Consider the following 16855-nt stretch of genomic DNA (forward strand, 5'->3'; position numbering starts at 1 on the left):
TGGCTTATCATATTATGATCCTATCAATTATTTGCAGAACTTTTCTAAAGTGGCAGTACATATAATTTTTAAGTATACAAATAAGTTGAAAATACGTGCATCTCTAATAGATAAGTACTGCTCTCGAAAAAATACAATTAATATTTTTCAAGAAAAGCTAAATACCATCCTAATAATTTTTGGAAAGTCCTCATTTTCTTCTAGTATTGTTCTACATATTTCTCTTTTCTTTCCACAAAATATTCTACAATGTTTATATGAATTCTATTTCTTTATTCTCGTGAAGTTTATGACGGGTCCACACAATTCAATCGATGTAGACAAATATGCTACTCCTATGCAGTATGGGTACCTTGTCTTGTGTTAGTTTCTGGACTAAGTACATCATATTTTTTCTTGACTTATTAGTCTTTGAGCAGCTTTCCATGTTTTACATGTTTTCTTTCTATTTTTTCTTACTATTCTTTCTATTTTTTCTTACTGTTTCGCTTTCTTTCGGTATTCTTTTTTATATTCTCCATATTTTGTCATCTGCAACTGTCTGTCTCAAATTTAGTAGAAGATCCATTCTAACACTATTGGAATCATAGCAAGGGGTGTCGACCATAACTTGTTGAATTTTATTTTGAAACCTCTGAAGAATTTCTATGTTTGAACTCTTTGCTTGGGACGTGATTTCATTACCAGTGATTCATTCACCGTGATTTATGAATCACCGATAACTACAGTTGCTGGATGACTTCGATAACCGTGATCTGTGACCAGAAATATCAGATTTCAATTTTACGATCACCGTAAGGAAGATCACATAAAATACATAAAACAAAGAAAATGAAAGGATTTAATAACATAATAATATTGTGGACTCCTTAGACAACAAAAGACAAAAAAGACCTCCAATGCGATAAGCGACTAACCCGAAAAAAATCGCAATAATAATACTATGTATTATAGAAATTAGTGAAGGTTAGTAGAGGTACATATATCTACTATCTTCTTCAAATTTTGTCTGTAATGATGAAACAGATTATTTTATATATAGGTAGTGCGTGTATTCATCATTGATGATTATCTACGATATTATTGCTATTACTAATTGATTGTTACATTTTTGTGTACAGTATTACTTAATCTTAGGCGAATTCAAGGCAGAAAGATAATATTTTCTAATAAACTGTAAAACTGTTTAAATATATTATATAAATATTATTTGTCGCAATCGTGTTGTGTGTTGTATATATCAAAAAATTATTTATTTCTAATAGATATTATTTAAACATTGCCCAATGTTTAAGTGTGATTAAAATAAAATTATTATGTATGCAGGTCGTTAAATTATCATAAATCATTATCAATTCTAAATCAGTGTTCATGGTAAATATACCAAAAAACCTGATAAGACGCACGTTTTTGCCATTTTTGACGAATATGTGAATAGTTTAAAGCAGATAGAGACATCATGTCTATGGGGACGCGTGGTTGTTCATAACAAAGAATTCTTTTGTAAAAATCACGAATCATTTGAATTTAACCTGTCCTGAAGCTAATTAATGTGACAGAATCCCGAAGAGACCATTGCTACACTAACGTAATCAAATATATTTACAGGAGCGTCATTTGAAATTTTGTTTGGGGGGGGGGGCAAGCACTATATATACAATACATTATATATGATGTTCTGATGAATATTGATGTATTTTCTATAAATTTCAGTCATTTTCAGGGCCAGGGGGGGGGGCAAATGCCCCCCCCCTGGACGCCCAAATGACGCCCCTGTATATTTACCAAAATACCACGGCTAGCGACTAGACTATCTGAATAAGAAACCGATAAATTCTGTATACTGCGAGGAGTACGACAAGTAGACACTGTCTCCAAAGCTATTGACAGCGCTCTTAGAATAGAACATAAAGAAGGCAGATATGAATGAGTATGGTATAAATGAAGAGAAGCTCAGTCATTTGAGATTCGCAGATAATATCGTCCCTATAGCAGATTTTATAAAGAAGAATATAAAAAATAAGTTGGGTAGATAGAATAACAAATGTTGAGGTCCTCAGAAAGATGAAAAAGGATAAGGAAATTATGAATACGATTAAGATAAGAAAGTTACAGTATCTCGGCCACGTTATGAGAGCGGATAAATATGTGTTGCTACAAACTATAATGCAGGGAAAATACAGGGAAAACGAAGTATTGGAAGAAGACGCATCTCCTGGTTCATTAATCTGAGAAAGTGGTGTATTGCAGTTCCGTCGACTTGTTTAGAGCTGCAATCTCAAAAGTGAAAATAGCCGTGATGATTACCAACCTCCTTAGAGGAGACGATACCTAAAGAAGAAGCAGATTTTATGCAATAATAATGTTGGAAAAATTATATCACGCTTCCTTAAAAAGAAATCCCATGGAACGTTGGAACGGCAGACCGAGTAAAATAGAAAAATTTAACAGAAAAAGATAAAAACTGAATACGGGATTCCGTCTTAAGCTAATACCAAACCCTAATGTATTGCCTCTTTACCCTATTTTTATTGTTCTAAGGAGCGTGGATCATTTTCCGATGAATTCTCGGTAAAATGACACAGTTCAAAGAAATTTAACATACAGGTACTAAAGTGTCCCCCTTTCGACTAAGCTAGGGAGCTGATGTCAGTGCCGTGGTAATTTTACTACGTAGTGGTCTAACTACGTTCTGTTAAGATTTTTAGCACTGTATGAATTAACCAATGTAATAAAATTTCTACCGCCCACACTGGCGGTGTGGGGACATATTCTTGGGGACATGATGGTCCGACTGATTTTATCATAAAAGTGTGTGTTCTCTTTCCTTTGCACTATTAAATATTTTCTATCTTTCTTTGCTGACGTTTAAATTGGTAAACCGCTTCAACACGTTCTTCGACGCGTTGTTGGTCCGAACCTTTAGAGGTCGGACTAAAGATTAACATGAACAAGACGCAAATAATGGCTAATCTGGTACTAAATCGTAATATTGCTGTTAAAAGGATCTTAAGCAGACTGCATCCGCTGCATCGTATAAGTAGGTACTTACGACATGAAATTCTATTGGGCAGAGATAACCAGACGTGTGAGTTCCCTCGTCGCATCGGATTAGTCTGGGAAGCGTTTGGTAAATTAAACTATGTGAACTTACTCATATGTCTCAAAATAAAAATCTTTGACCAGTGTGTGTTATCTGGACTCGCTTATGGAGCGGAAACATTAACACTCCCAAAAAGGTAGTGAAGAAGAGGGCTAAGGAGCGCCAGATGTTGACTATAGAACAAAAACAATCGCGTCGCTATAGTGGAATTGGGCAGGACACGTCGCCAGATTATGAGACAACCGATGGACAAAATGTATTGTCGAGTGGAGGCCACGAGAAGAAGCACTACGGAGCAGAGGACCCTCACCAACCAGATGGACTGACGACCTGAAACGTGTTATCAGTAACTGGACGCAATCCGCACAGATGGAAAAAGCTGAGGGAGACTTATGCTCAACAGTGGACGCGTATGGGTTGATGATAATGAGTCCAGCGACTATAAGGGCTCGTAGAATTCATTAGGAGGATGGGATGCAGGTCACCAGGGAATCTACAACAATGAAAGAGCTGATGCATTTGAGAAAAGGGGCATAGGTAAATTGAGTCCCGTATACCTGAATTAAGAAGGGTCAAAATATTTAGATGGTCGAATTGAGTCCCGGGCATCGTAATCCTTCTAATTACCTTTTAATAGCTTTTTAATTTGTAAGTATTTTATTGGTTATGCATTTATGGTAATCAAATAAAAAGTAATATGTATACCACAAAATATTTAGTATAGAGTGCGATCTATCTGTATACGATACAGTGTTAAGTTGATTGCCAATGAAAATCGTTCTTAGTGAAAAAGAAAAACAATAATTGATTGTGTTGAATGGCTTCAAACATCGTTTTCAAAATTATTTAAAAAATGACGGCAAGCGTTGGATTTGTTGTGCGCAGACGAAAGAAAAATGTAAAGCATTTTTAAAAACCCAAGGGGACAACGTAGCGACGGAAATTATGGATGACCACAATCATAGTTAATTAAACGAAGATGTACTCAATCGTCAAATGTTATGTAACTCCTTGAAGTGAAAGACCGTAGAAGATATCAGTGAACGACCTATGAAAATGGGGATATGAAAATTTTGCATGAGGAATTAGTCCAGAGCGGATCTGTTTTGAGATGGACGTTGAGAGGTGACTCAAATTTTTTTGCAGAAATTGCTTGAAAATAAATCAAATAATAATATTTGAGTTATCCTCCCTCTTAAAAATGTCCGGAACATTGTTTAAATAATCAAAATGTCAAGAATTGAAGGAAAAATTCGATTTTTTTCTTGGTTTTTTGATTATAACTTTAAAAGTATTCATTTTCGAGAAAAGTTGTACTGACATAAAAGTTGCGTAATTCAATTTACTACAATATAGAATTGGTTAAAAATTTAAAAAATAGTCACCCTAGTTGCAAAATAGCAATAATTGCGAAAAAACCATACAAAAACAAGTATTCGCATTTTACGTTTTTCAACCATTTATGCTACACTTAGGACCTTCATATTTCACCCAGAAAAACTTTATGATACAGTAAAACAATACTGTAAATTTCATTAAGATCGGTTCCATAGATTTTGCAAAATAAATTTTGCAATACAGCTTTCGCAAAAAAAATTCATTTTTTCAAAATGTTACAGGACTGAAAATAAAGCAAATAGCAAGTTGAATTTTTTTTTGCTTATAGAAGTGTACTGTACCTTTCATTTGCAATTTTCAAAATTAAAATCGATTAATTACCACGGCGTCAGAAAATTTTTGAAATAAACAATAATTTTTGGTGCTACGCGCAGGACAGCGTTGTTCGATTCCACAGGTTGATTTCCACCAAAACTTCTTCCAATCTTTATCTAATATATTATTTTCTTACTCTATATTTTGTTGTGTTTTAATTTTTTAATTCCACAAAAATCAAACTAATTTTATTATTGTTTGTGAAATATTGTTTAAACAATTGCATATGTTTAAAAATAATAAACTTTTATTATTTAAGTTAAAATATATGAACAAAGAAAGTTTTTGCTAATAAAAGTGTTATTTCAAAGGATAGAGTATGTGTTTTTATTTTGCAATAAACAAATTTATTTATTTATATCGAAATGTCATAAAAATTAAAATGTATCAATCATTATCAAAGGTCATTGGAATGCCCAATCAGAGCAACCTATCCGCTGTCCTGCGCGTAGCACCAATAATTAATGTTTATTTAAAAAAATTCCTGACGCCGTGGTGTCAAGCGATTTTAATTTTGCAAAATTGCAAATGAAAGGTACAGTACACTTCTATATGTAAAAAATTTTTCAACTTTCTATCTGCTTTATTTTCAGTCCTGTAACATTTTGAAAAAATGAATTTTTTTTACGAAAGCTGGATTGCAAAATTTATTTTGCAAAATCTATTGAATCGATCTTAGTGAAATTTACAGTATTGTTTTACTGTATCATGTAATTTTTTAAGGTGAAATATGAAGGTCCTAAGTGTAGCACAAATGGTTGAAAAACGTAAAATGCGAATACTTGTTTTTGTATGTTTTTTTTCACAATTATTGCTATTTTGCAACAAGGGTGACTATTTCTTAAATTTTTAACTAATTCTATATTGTAGGAAATTTAATTACGCAACTTTTATGTCAGTACAACTTTTCTCGAAAATAAATACTTTTAAAGTTATAATCAAAAAACCAAGAAAAAAATCGAATTTTTCCTTAATTTTTTGACATTTTGATTATTTAAACAATGTTCCGGACCTTTTTGAGAGGGAGGATAACTCAAATATTATTATTTGATTTATTTTCAAGCAATTTCTGCAAAAAAATTTGAGTCACCTCTCAACGTCCAAATGTACTAATATTTTTACAGATGCGCCCTGGTCTAAATTACGAAATGGCAATATTAGTACCTTGGCTACCAAAGATGTGGAATTGGTCAGAAAAATTGTATAACGCCCGACGATCTCTTCTGCCTAAATTGCCAAAAAGTGTGGAAGAAACTCATGAACATTAAAACATTTCCAGTGAATACCAACAAAAAGGAGGATTTTCTAATGGTAAACGACATACAAAAACCAAATTGTTGTTTTAGTACAACAGCAATTGAACTTTTGAATATTGCTCAAAGTTTTTTATGCAAATGTTCTCCATCCATGATCTAAAAGAAGATCATTATATACCTTTGGTTTTCTTCTTATTGCCAAATAGAAAAAAACATACATATACATAGACTGGCATTTAAATACCTTACTTAGCACAGATTTAGCATGTAAATGTGGTTATATTGTTTACTGTAAATATTTTAGGATTGCATTTTTGTAATAAAATTATATGTTATAAAATAAATTATTGTTTTCTCATTCCTAGAAAACATTACGTACACCGACTAAGCCCCAGGTAGGCACGGGACTGAATTTACCCATCTTCGGGACTCAACTCGGCTATTGGAAAGGGAAAGACGGATTATAAATTCTGGGACTCAATTAGGTTACTCCGGAGAAAAGAACATCAGCTACATCGTCCGTGACGGGAAAAGCCTGGATTCCAAGGAAACAACTCACATTGGGAAAACGTACTCGATCAATCATGTAGCAAAATATTACTACATGGAAAAACAATCAGGAAACAGCTCAGTGTTACAACAGGCTTTCTTTTTAGAAACGCGCCAATCTAGAGACACCTCTTATATTGAGGCTGTTTAACGGAGACTTAAGCAGCAGACTCTAAACTAGAGGACCTGAAATAGTCAACCATATCGTTCATTACTTCGAGTCATTAGATCTCAGGTGGCAAACACTTTTCAGAGATTACCAAGTAACTGCAAAAACATATGGTACCTAAACTCTAGACCTGTGTAAGCTGGTACAGAGCTCCAGAATAACGGAATGGATATCATGAGTTAATAGAATATGTACAACGATCCAACCCCAACTGGCTGCAGAACGACCGGTTTACAACAACCGATGGCTTATAATATGGAAAAAAGCTACTAAATAAAGATGCGAAGTTCGAAAAAGACAAGAAATGTAATTAATATGTAAAAAAAGCCATATCGTCGGTATAATACAAAAACTAAATTGAAAATTTTGACCAAGTAAAAATTTAATTAATTTAGTATAAAAAATCATTAAATATCTTTAGTTTTCAATTTTTTTCATGCAAAATTAGTTTTATCGCTAACAAATTCATTTGCTAAGCAGGAATTTATTAAACTACATATTTAAATTATCGTTTCAGTGACGTAACGTTATCAGAAATGATAGTTTGTATCTGGTTTTTGTTAATTGTTAAAATATAATCTACAACTAATAGCATATTTATTACTTTAACATTTACATTTGCATTTTTATTATTTCAATGTTGTAATAATATGTGTTTTTGTTTTGCTGCAAATTAGCAGGATATATGGACAATATTAATTATAAGATTATAAGATTGCAATGGGCTGGACATGTGATAAGAATGGGAGAGAATAGGCCAAAAAGAGTAAACGCTAGAAGACCGGTCGGAAAGCCAAGAAAGCGCTGTGAAGACACAGTAAGCAGCGACGCACAACTCACAAGCACTTTTAGGAGTCCGTGTATGGAGAAGAGCAGCCACAGACAAACAAGGGTGGAGGCAAAAAATAAAAGAGGCCAAGGCTCAATTTGGGCTGTAGTGCCCTAGAAGAAGAAGGACAATGGGTGCATTCAGCAGACACAATCGCTAACTAATCGATTAGTGATTTTCTGCTGAATGCCACATAAATTGTGACATTTAGCATGTAAATCACAAATCGATTACTAATCGATTAGTTAGCGATTGCGTCTGCTGAATGCACCCATTATTAATAGCTTTGATCGCGCAGTACGTCCTGGGTATACCCAGAGGGAGAACGCCTGCGCATTACAAAATTGGACGTTCGCGGAGTCCAAATCTTTCCCTCTGAACACCCTCCGGATTTTTAATTCGGTGTTCGCGCAGTACAGAAAAAAGATCCTGAACGTGTCCGGAATACCCTCTCGACGTTCGAGGATTTTGTTTCGGATTTTAAGTTCGCACAGGCGCACAAAATATTTGGGAAGAATTTCTTGACATTCTGTTCTTACTCCTTCCAATTCTTAACCTAAAATATTGTTTTGTTAAACAGCTTGTAGATGTAGATTCTGGTTTTTAAAGTTTTGAAATTATGTAAAGTGTTGTATCATTTAAATATTCTTCAAACAAATTTTAATATTTTTTATATTAAAGCTCTTTTAGTTGTTTTTGTCAATGTTTTCCATTTCGTATGTTTATAAATAAGTAGGTACCTTTTCTAGTATTATTTTCATTCGATATTCGATAATAATTATCTATTACGGTAGTATGTATTTCAATAAATTGTACTCTGTTTTTACTTAATTTCTTCTATCTAAATGAGCTTATAAGTACATTTTTTATACCTACATATTCTTGTGGTTTATTTTTCAGTTTAATTTATGAGTTAAATTAGTCTCTTATTGAATATAATGAAACATAAACAATACATCAAACTTATTCTGAAACTATTTCTTGTGTCTTGTTATATTTCATTATTTTTGTGGTGTAATAAACCACAACACAATGCCACAACCCATTAAATTCAATACATAGATATCAAAATTGGAAATGATTGTTTTACTAAATTATTCCTTCCTTCAGATAATGTTCAACCCCCAGGAAGTTAAAGGCGTTAAAGGTAATTTTTATATCTAAATATCAACAATCTTTTACTCTACAAAAATGTAAGCTGGATTTCAGAGTGGAAATAACCACATTATATTGTGGAAATAATAAAGAAAGACTCTAATCAAATTTCTACCTTCTAAAGGCCGCGTCCCACCATCAAATAATTTGATCAAACTGGTTTGAGCAAACTGAAAGTGACAGTTAGTGACGTCACATCCTGAGTGTTCATTGTGGATAATAATGAAAAATTTTAATTTTAAATAAAGTACAAAAAAGTTAGACAATTCAATACAAAAAATTTGATCAAACTAGACTGATAGTGAGAGCACAGATTTTTAGAATTTCAAAAAAACTGCAATTGTGACGTCACTTTGACGTACTTCCGGAGTTTGCTCAAACTGTTTGATCAAATAATTTGATGGTGAGACGCGGCCTTAAGAAAGGCATTGAATTATTGAATAGAAAGTTAATCCTTTGCCTGTTGCCTTTATTCTCTTTTCTCTTTCTCTTTGTTGACATACAAATTTGTTGAATTTGCAGTTTTTTTGACATTTATTTCGAAATAAGAAAGAGACAACAAAAGGCTTCCTTCACTAACTTTAATGTATGCAACCCGTCATTGCATTGCGAATCCGAAAATTGTTCGCGGAGCGAAAAATTCTGAGCATGTCCAGGATAAGTTTACGTTGACGCCTGCGCATTGGAAACTAATCCCGAACTTACTCTGGGTATGCTCGATTTGTACTGCGCGAACACTACTATTGTAAACCAAGTTTTTAAAGTGCCATTTTTAGTGCAAACTTTAACTTCGATTTCTTTATTTTTATGGTGTATTGTTAAGGTCTTTCAAATAAAGAACTTAATGGTCGCAATGGTCTTTTATAACCCCGGAATTTGCAAATTTAAAGCAACAAAGGCGCCACTTAGGGCGATTTGCAAGTGCCGGAAGGTATGCATCAAACCTCTAATTTAACGAATTACTAACGTCACACATAAGTGGCCAATCCTGTATGCAATGTGTAATATGCAAGTATATAAAAAACTCACATATACGTTCAAGAAATAATAAAGTGTTAAGTGAATTAAAATAGCATTGAAGTCATGACATTCGCCACCTCAAGTTATTTTATATGTGAAAGATGAAGTTTTCGATCCTAATAGCATTATTAATAATATTTAGAAGATATTAAAATATTACTAAAAGATTTTTAAATCGAAAACTTATTGGTCCATTTCCTTGGTAACACCTCCAAGGCTTCTAAAATTTGCAAGCCAAATGGATGCTGAAGCGAAGAAGACAAGAGGGAATTCAAAAAACTTACAATTCACGACCCCGTCTGTTCAGCCGGTAAATTCCAACAGAAAATGGACCTAGTTACTCGAAGGAGTAAATACCAATATAAAAATAAAATAAATTTTTTTTATTTTTAATTCAGTTGCAATGCGAAGGCAAAACAATCTTACTTTTCAATTAGAATACGGAGCGCAGTCCAGTCCCTTGAATCGCGATTTTCGGCTCTTATTGGAGCCTCATCGGAAAGAACGTAGGCTTGTTCTCCATACTTCCTTATCGTTTGAATAGAGTTGGGGATAAAGGTCATCCCTGTAACACATTGTCTCTTGACAGTGTTTATATAAAACGTATAACGTTGCTGTGGATCGGGAGACAAGAGACTATAGAAAAATATAGAAGAAGACGACTTATGTAACTGACAGTTTAAAAATAAAAATGCAAATGTCAATCACTTTATCTAATTTTTTATGTTTAGGTTTTTTTTCTATTTATGTTTAAGTAGTTATCCAAATTTTTCTTATATTGATAATCTGATAAGGTAAGGTACAGAATTTATACTTCTTTCATAATATCAATTATAACATAATATTCAATTTTGATTACTCTCAATAGAATATTTTATAGAATATTAGTACTGCATTGTGGAACATAGCCTTCTTTTGCTTACAGATACCGAGTAGCCACCAATATTGGCATTCATTATCTACAAATATTTTGTAATCTTGAGGGTTGATCCCACAACAGTGAATTTAGTTGCAAAGCTGTTTCATCCACGATTATCTTTTGAGTTGATCCTATATTATTATAGTGTAATGTTTATTTCATTTTATTTAACGCCTTCTAAGACTAACACTAAAAACACAATTAATTTATAATATTTATTTGCTTAACCCTACCGATATATTTTCGACTGACTCCTAAAATCTAAATTATCTTTACTTATAATATGTATATCAAGATAAATGTTTTCAGCCAGCCCTTTTTCAAACTGTTTTTTAACAACAAATTTAATACAATGTTGACGGTTTTTTTTTATTATACATACCTTAAAAATGAAGCCTCAAAGAATCGATTGCGATTTACAAAATACCTCCAGAGTCCAGAGTGACTGTTTGAACAAGTACAGTTGTTTAAATAATGGTAGGGGAGCCCAAGCGGGGATTTTTGCAGTTACTCGAGCGCGTCAGATTATCATATGGGGAGAAACCTGGTAGCCTGCAGATGTACCTCTACCATATATTGGCTCTTAACACAGGGGAGTTCGTTAAGGGGGGCCCGAAAATAAAAATCTATCCTTAAAAAAACCCGAAATTGTAAGATTAAGATAAGGTAAGTTAAGTACATGCAAAAGAGTGTATATTTCAAAAATCTGACGATTTGAGCCGGGCGTAAGGAAATGGGCGAGTCCCAAAGTTTCACAAGAAAAAAGCGAATATTTCGCGAAATGAATGACAGATCGAAAAACTAAAAAATATGTTCTCAATATTTTTTAAAAATCTATCGAATGATACCAAACACGACTTCCCACGGAGAGGGGTGGGGGGTAAATTTAATATTTTAAATACGAATCCCGCGATATTTCGCGAAATGAACATCAAATCGAAAAACTGTAAAATATACTTATTTAATATTTTTCAAAAATCTATCGAATGGCACCAAACACGCCCCCCCACGGAGGTGGGGTTGGGGGGTTACTTTAAAATCTTAAATAGGAGCCCCCATTTTTTATTGCAGATTTGGATTCCTTACGAAAAAATAAGTAACTTTTATTCGAAACACTTTTTCGAATTATGCATAGATGGCGTTATAATCGGAAAAAACGATTGTTGGAAATGGAAAATTAAATTAAAAAATGGCAAGCGCCCACTAAAATGGAAAATGTTACTTAACTTTTTTTGGTTTTAGGACCTACTATTCATAACCCAATAGGTCTCCAAAGCGCTCGAGTGACTGCACATTTAGCATACTTTGCTCCCCTACCATAATCGCCCTCTCGAATAAACAAATTTAATAACTTACGAACTGTTTGGTCGATATGTTTGAAATTTAGAACACTTGAATAGCTATTAAGTGCCATAATGTTCACTAGTTATATTACATGTCATTATGCAAAAATCAAAGTTATTAATATTTCTAAATTACTTCAAAAATAATGGTTTTTTTGAACTTATCTCAGTCAATTGTCTATGTATTTTAATTTGGACGCTCAAAATAAAGAACTTTTTATGATCTATAACTTTTATTTGATCCATTTTTCTCTAAAATGTATAAGAAATCTTTTATAGGCAAAAAATATTTTTTTTTAGTTTAGGCCAGGAACCGAAGCTTTTCACCTCGCAATTTTTACAGAATGGATCGATTTGCTTAAAAATTTGAGAATAAGTAGTGGATAGTCCAACGATCAAAATCTATATGATGCCTAAAGGCGCTTTTACCATGGGGGTGGTTGCCACCCCATCTCGGGGTGGAAATTTTTTATTATATTTTGACAGCAAAAGTTGATAAAACCAGTCATTCTAAGCAAAAAATACTCTATACATTTTTTTGATAAATTTAATTGTTTTCGATTTATTCGCTATCGAAAGTGTTAATTTTGTATAGAAAAAATCAATGTTTTTCGATATACTTACTCATTTATGATTCACTCAATTTTTGCCGCAGAAAAAATTTTTCAAACCAGGTTCTTGGGAATTAAATAACCTACAATTTTATATTAAAACATTTTTTCCTATCTCTGATGCTAATCTTTCTATTCTGAAAAAACTGGAATTTCTTACCAAATTACAAAAATTCGTTATTCGCTTTTAACTCCAGTTTTTTAAAAACTTATTATTCTAAGCCAGTCAAACTTCTAAAATATATTAATAATACATAAATAAATAAGAATAAATAAGGCCAATGACTAAAAACACCGTTAACTTATATTATTATGCTTCCAATTGGATTTCTTCTTTTTTTTTTTTTCAAAAAAACTATATTGATTTTTTAACCGTAACTTTTTTATTTTTTATCTTAGAAAGTTTGGTAAAAATAATTTGATTGGTTTTTACAAGATCTATAAGAGTGTTGATATTAAATCTTTTTAAAATTCTCAGTCGCAAAAACAGGTGACTTTGAATGGGTTGGTAAAGGTGGTTTTTGCATGTTATTACAAGTTTTAATTGTTAATAGCTCACTCAATTTTTACCATAGAAAAAATTTCTGTAAACCATGTTCTTGGGAATTAAATAAGCTACAATTTAATTTTTAAATATTTTTTCATATCTCTGATGCTAATCTTGCTATTCTGAAGAAAAGACCATTTTTTTCCAAACTACAAAAATTCGTCATTCACTTTTAACTCCAGTTTTTTAAAAACTAATCATTCTAAGTCAGTCAAACTTCTAGAACCTATTAATAATACATAAATGAAAAAGACCAAATAAGGTCAATGGCTAATTTTAATTAGGGTGGTGATTAGGGGGTTGATTGCGATCACTTTTTCGCTGAAAAAAATAGGGACTGTTATTCTTTTCATTATAAGTCACTTAATTTTTAAGCTAGAGACTTTTTTTTATTTCTGGAGATAGATCTTTTTAAGTACTTTAAATTAGCTTCAATAAGTTATTCTCGAAAAATGCATAGTTTTCCCGACTTTTGACTTTGAAACTACAATATTTAGCATTTGACGAAGAAGAGCCATCATATAATAAAGTATAGCTCGATTACTATTGGTTTTAAAGAAAATTTAAAAAAACGGTTTTGTTTATTTTTTCAAAAGGTACATTTTTGTTAAGTAAAATTGTTTTAATAAAACCAAAACTTTTGGAGTTATTAGCAGAAAACTTTTAAAAACATTGATTTTTTCGATATAAAACTAATACTTTCGATAGCGAATAAATCTAAAACTATCAATTTTATCAAAAAAATGTATAGAACGTTTTTTACTTAGAATGAACGTTTTTACCAACTTTTGTGATTAAAATATAAGAACAAATTTCCACCCCCGAGATGGGGTGGCAACCACCCCCATGGTAAAAGCGTCTTTCGGCATGATATAGATTCTGATCCTTGGACTATCCACTACTTATTCTCAAATTTTCAAGCAAATCGATCCATTCTGTAAAAATTGCGAGGTTTTGACCTATTTTAAGCTTCATTACTTGGACTAGTTGTGGCTTCACGGATTGTTTCATCAACTACCACTTATAAAATATTATATATATTATATACCTTTTAGAACCTTGAAATATCTGTATAAGCTTTTTACATACGTGAAATCAATGATTTTTTACCAGGTCTACTGCTCTACCACCTGAAACCTGAATGCTTTTTGTTGCACAAAAGTCCTTCTCACGCGATATAATTTAGTCTGATCAAATTACAACTTGTTTTAGGAGTGCACACAGCAACCAATTATTACTTCTACACAGAGGCGGCTCTAGCCCATGTAGCGCCCGTGTGCAGTCAATGCCCTGGCGCCCTTTGGTAGACGCGCAGTCAAAATGGAATACTCGAATAAGTACCTACCTTTTTTCCTCACCTTTAAAGAGGGAGGGTCTGGAATCTTTATCTCAGACATGGGAAGACATCTCAGTCCAGAAGGCCGCCTGAGTGACCTTAGTGCAGGATTCATTTTTACTTTAGGGTAGAGGTACTTTAAAACGCCCTCTCGTCGCCGAGGCTATGCCGAATGCCTACCTGCCAAACCAGACCATCCTCTGTCATCCAGCGCTCCGAAAGAGGAATGGCCGCTGCAAGGTCGACATCACTTCCGAAGCACTTTACCTTCATTACACTGTCACAAAATTTACACCTGCCTCTCTTTCCATTATGTTCCTTTCTACTATCCATCTGTTGCACTCTAGCATCGTATGTGTAACAGTGTCCTGGTGTCTGCAGTATAGGTATTCATCAGTGTCAGCCTTTCTGAACCTAGAGAGGTAGGCTCTAAAACACCCGTGTCCTGTGAGCACCTGCGTTAGGAAATAATCCAGGCGCCTGTGACTACAGTCCATTCAATATTTTGGGTTCGGGAGCAGCATATTTGTCCACTGTGCCACATGCTCCGTGTTGTTCAATTCTTCTTGCCATCTTTCAATTGTCCTTTCTCTTTCCTGTCTTCTCTCGGCCATAGTGAGTTCTAGGTCTCTTCTCCCATACAGTTCTTTTCATTCCAGACTGGTTCCGCGTAGAGGACGATCGACTGCACAACGCCGTGCAAGGCCCTACTCCTTTCGGATTTGGGTCCCCCAATGTTGGGCATCACCCTCCCCAACGCAGCCGCACTGTTTGCAGCCTTCTGGGTCACCACACGCACGTGCTCCCTCCACTTTCCGTTCTGGTCCAACGTCACTCCTAGGTATTTTAAGTGTTTCTTGGGTATTAGACACGCCCCTGCACATTGTAGTTCCACACTTTGCCTGTTTCTTTTCCCTGTCAGAATGATGGCTTCGGTCTTCTCTGCTGCAAGTTTCAGTGCTTACTGTATCATCCATTTCTTCACAACGCCGCCTGCGTTCCGTACCCGCTATTTAAGATCTGAAACCCCGCCACTACAAGCGAGGTCGTCCGCGAATGCGAAGGAAAATCGTACCCTCTCCATATCCACAGTTCATCATCCCGTCATATGCCAGGTTCCATAGCGTCGGGCCCAAGACAGATCCTTTCTCCACCATAATTCTTCTCTCAGAAAGATAGTCCGCTACCACGTTCATCAGGTATCCAGGACATTCTCACTTCTCCATTACCTTCATTACCTCGTTCCATTGCTGCGCATTGAATGCATTTCTAACATCGAACAACAACAGTGTTGTTTCTAACATCGAACACCCAACGGTGTTCATCCCCTCTATTGCGCAAAGTGTCGAATAGACTCAACATGCTTTTCCCTTTACAAAAACCAAATTGCCTCTGGAATAAGCCTCCCGACCTCTCAATCTTGCCATTGATACGTCCCCGAAACATTATTTCATGGCGCATAAGCGCCATAACAGACGGGCGACTCTGGCCGGCCACTCTGTGGATCCACAAAAGTAGTTTCCGATGATTGACCGTGGGTTCTTATGTGGAGTGGACGTTGCATCACAGACGAGCGACTGTGGCCGGCCACAGAAGAACCGGCCATAAGAACCCACGGTAAACTACTTTTGTTGATCCACAGAGTGGCCGGCCACAGTCGCCCGTCTGTTATGGCGCTAAGTGCCAATGTAATTTTTCATTAATCGTTTTAAAGCATATTTTATGTTGAAACAAAGTAAACGACCCGCTCTTTGGCGCTCGGCGCCCCCCAACATCCCGGCGCCCGTGTGCACCGCACACCCTGCACAATAGGTAAAGCCGCCTCTGCTTCTACATGAAAAAATGCTGGTTTTAATAAAACGGTGTTTAAATAATACAATAGCAATAGCGTGCAACCATATGACAATCCATTAAATATGTTAAATATAAATGAAAAATCATGTCATCAACCAGTTAGTAATTGGTAGAATATTTTAATTGAAATTGATGGAAACACAACTACGTGAAGGTGAAGGTTTATCTCTATTGCACGGTTAACTCTATTGGTAGATATTATGGTTCATTAGTATAAAGTCGAACAAGTCTGTATCTTGTTACTGGGTGTCTTAATTATTCTATAAAAAATATTCAAAATGTAGCCAATTATACAGAGAGGGGCTAAATTATGGAATAAATTAATTTTATCTAAAATGGACGAGTTTGGAGAAAAATCGCGAAACAGGTCGATTTTTATTTTTAAATTACAATTTTTTGGCATATATTTCATACTAGTGACGTCATCCATCTGGGCGTGATGACGTAATCA

The 16855-nt window shown here is 34.2% G+C and overlaps 1 protein-coding gene across 2 annotated transcripts in view; it reads left to right on the forward strand.

The window, feature by feature from the left end:
• LOC114329662 (NAD(P) transhydrogenase, mitochondrial) overlaps positions 1–16855 on the forward strand; it is a 95600-nt gene that overhangs the window by 30292 nt on the left and 48453 nt on the right. The gene's annotated exons all lie outside the window — the stretch shown is intronic.

This window comes from Diabrotica virgifera, chromosome 3 (assembly GCF_917563875.1).
Source record: "Diabrotica virgifera virgifera chromosome 3, PGI_DIABVI_V3a".
Classification (NCBI taxonomy): Eukaryota; Metazoa; Arthropoda; class Insecta; order Coleoptera; family Chrysomelidae; genus Diabrotica; species Diabrotica virgifera.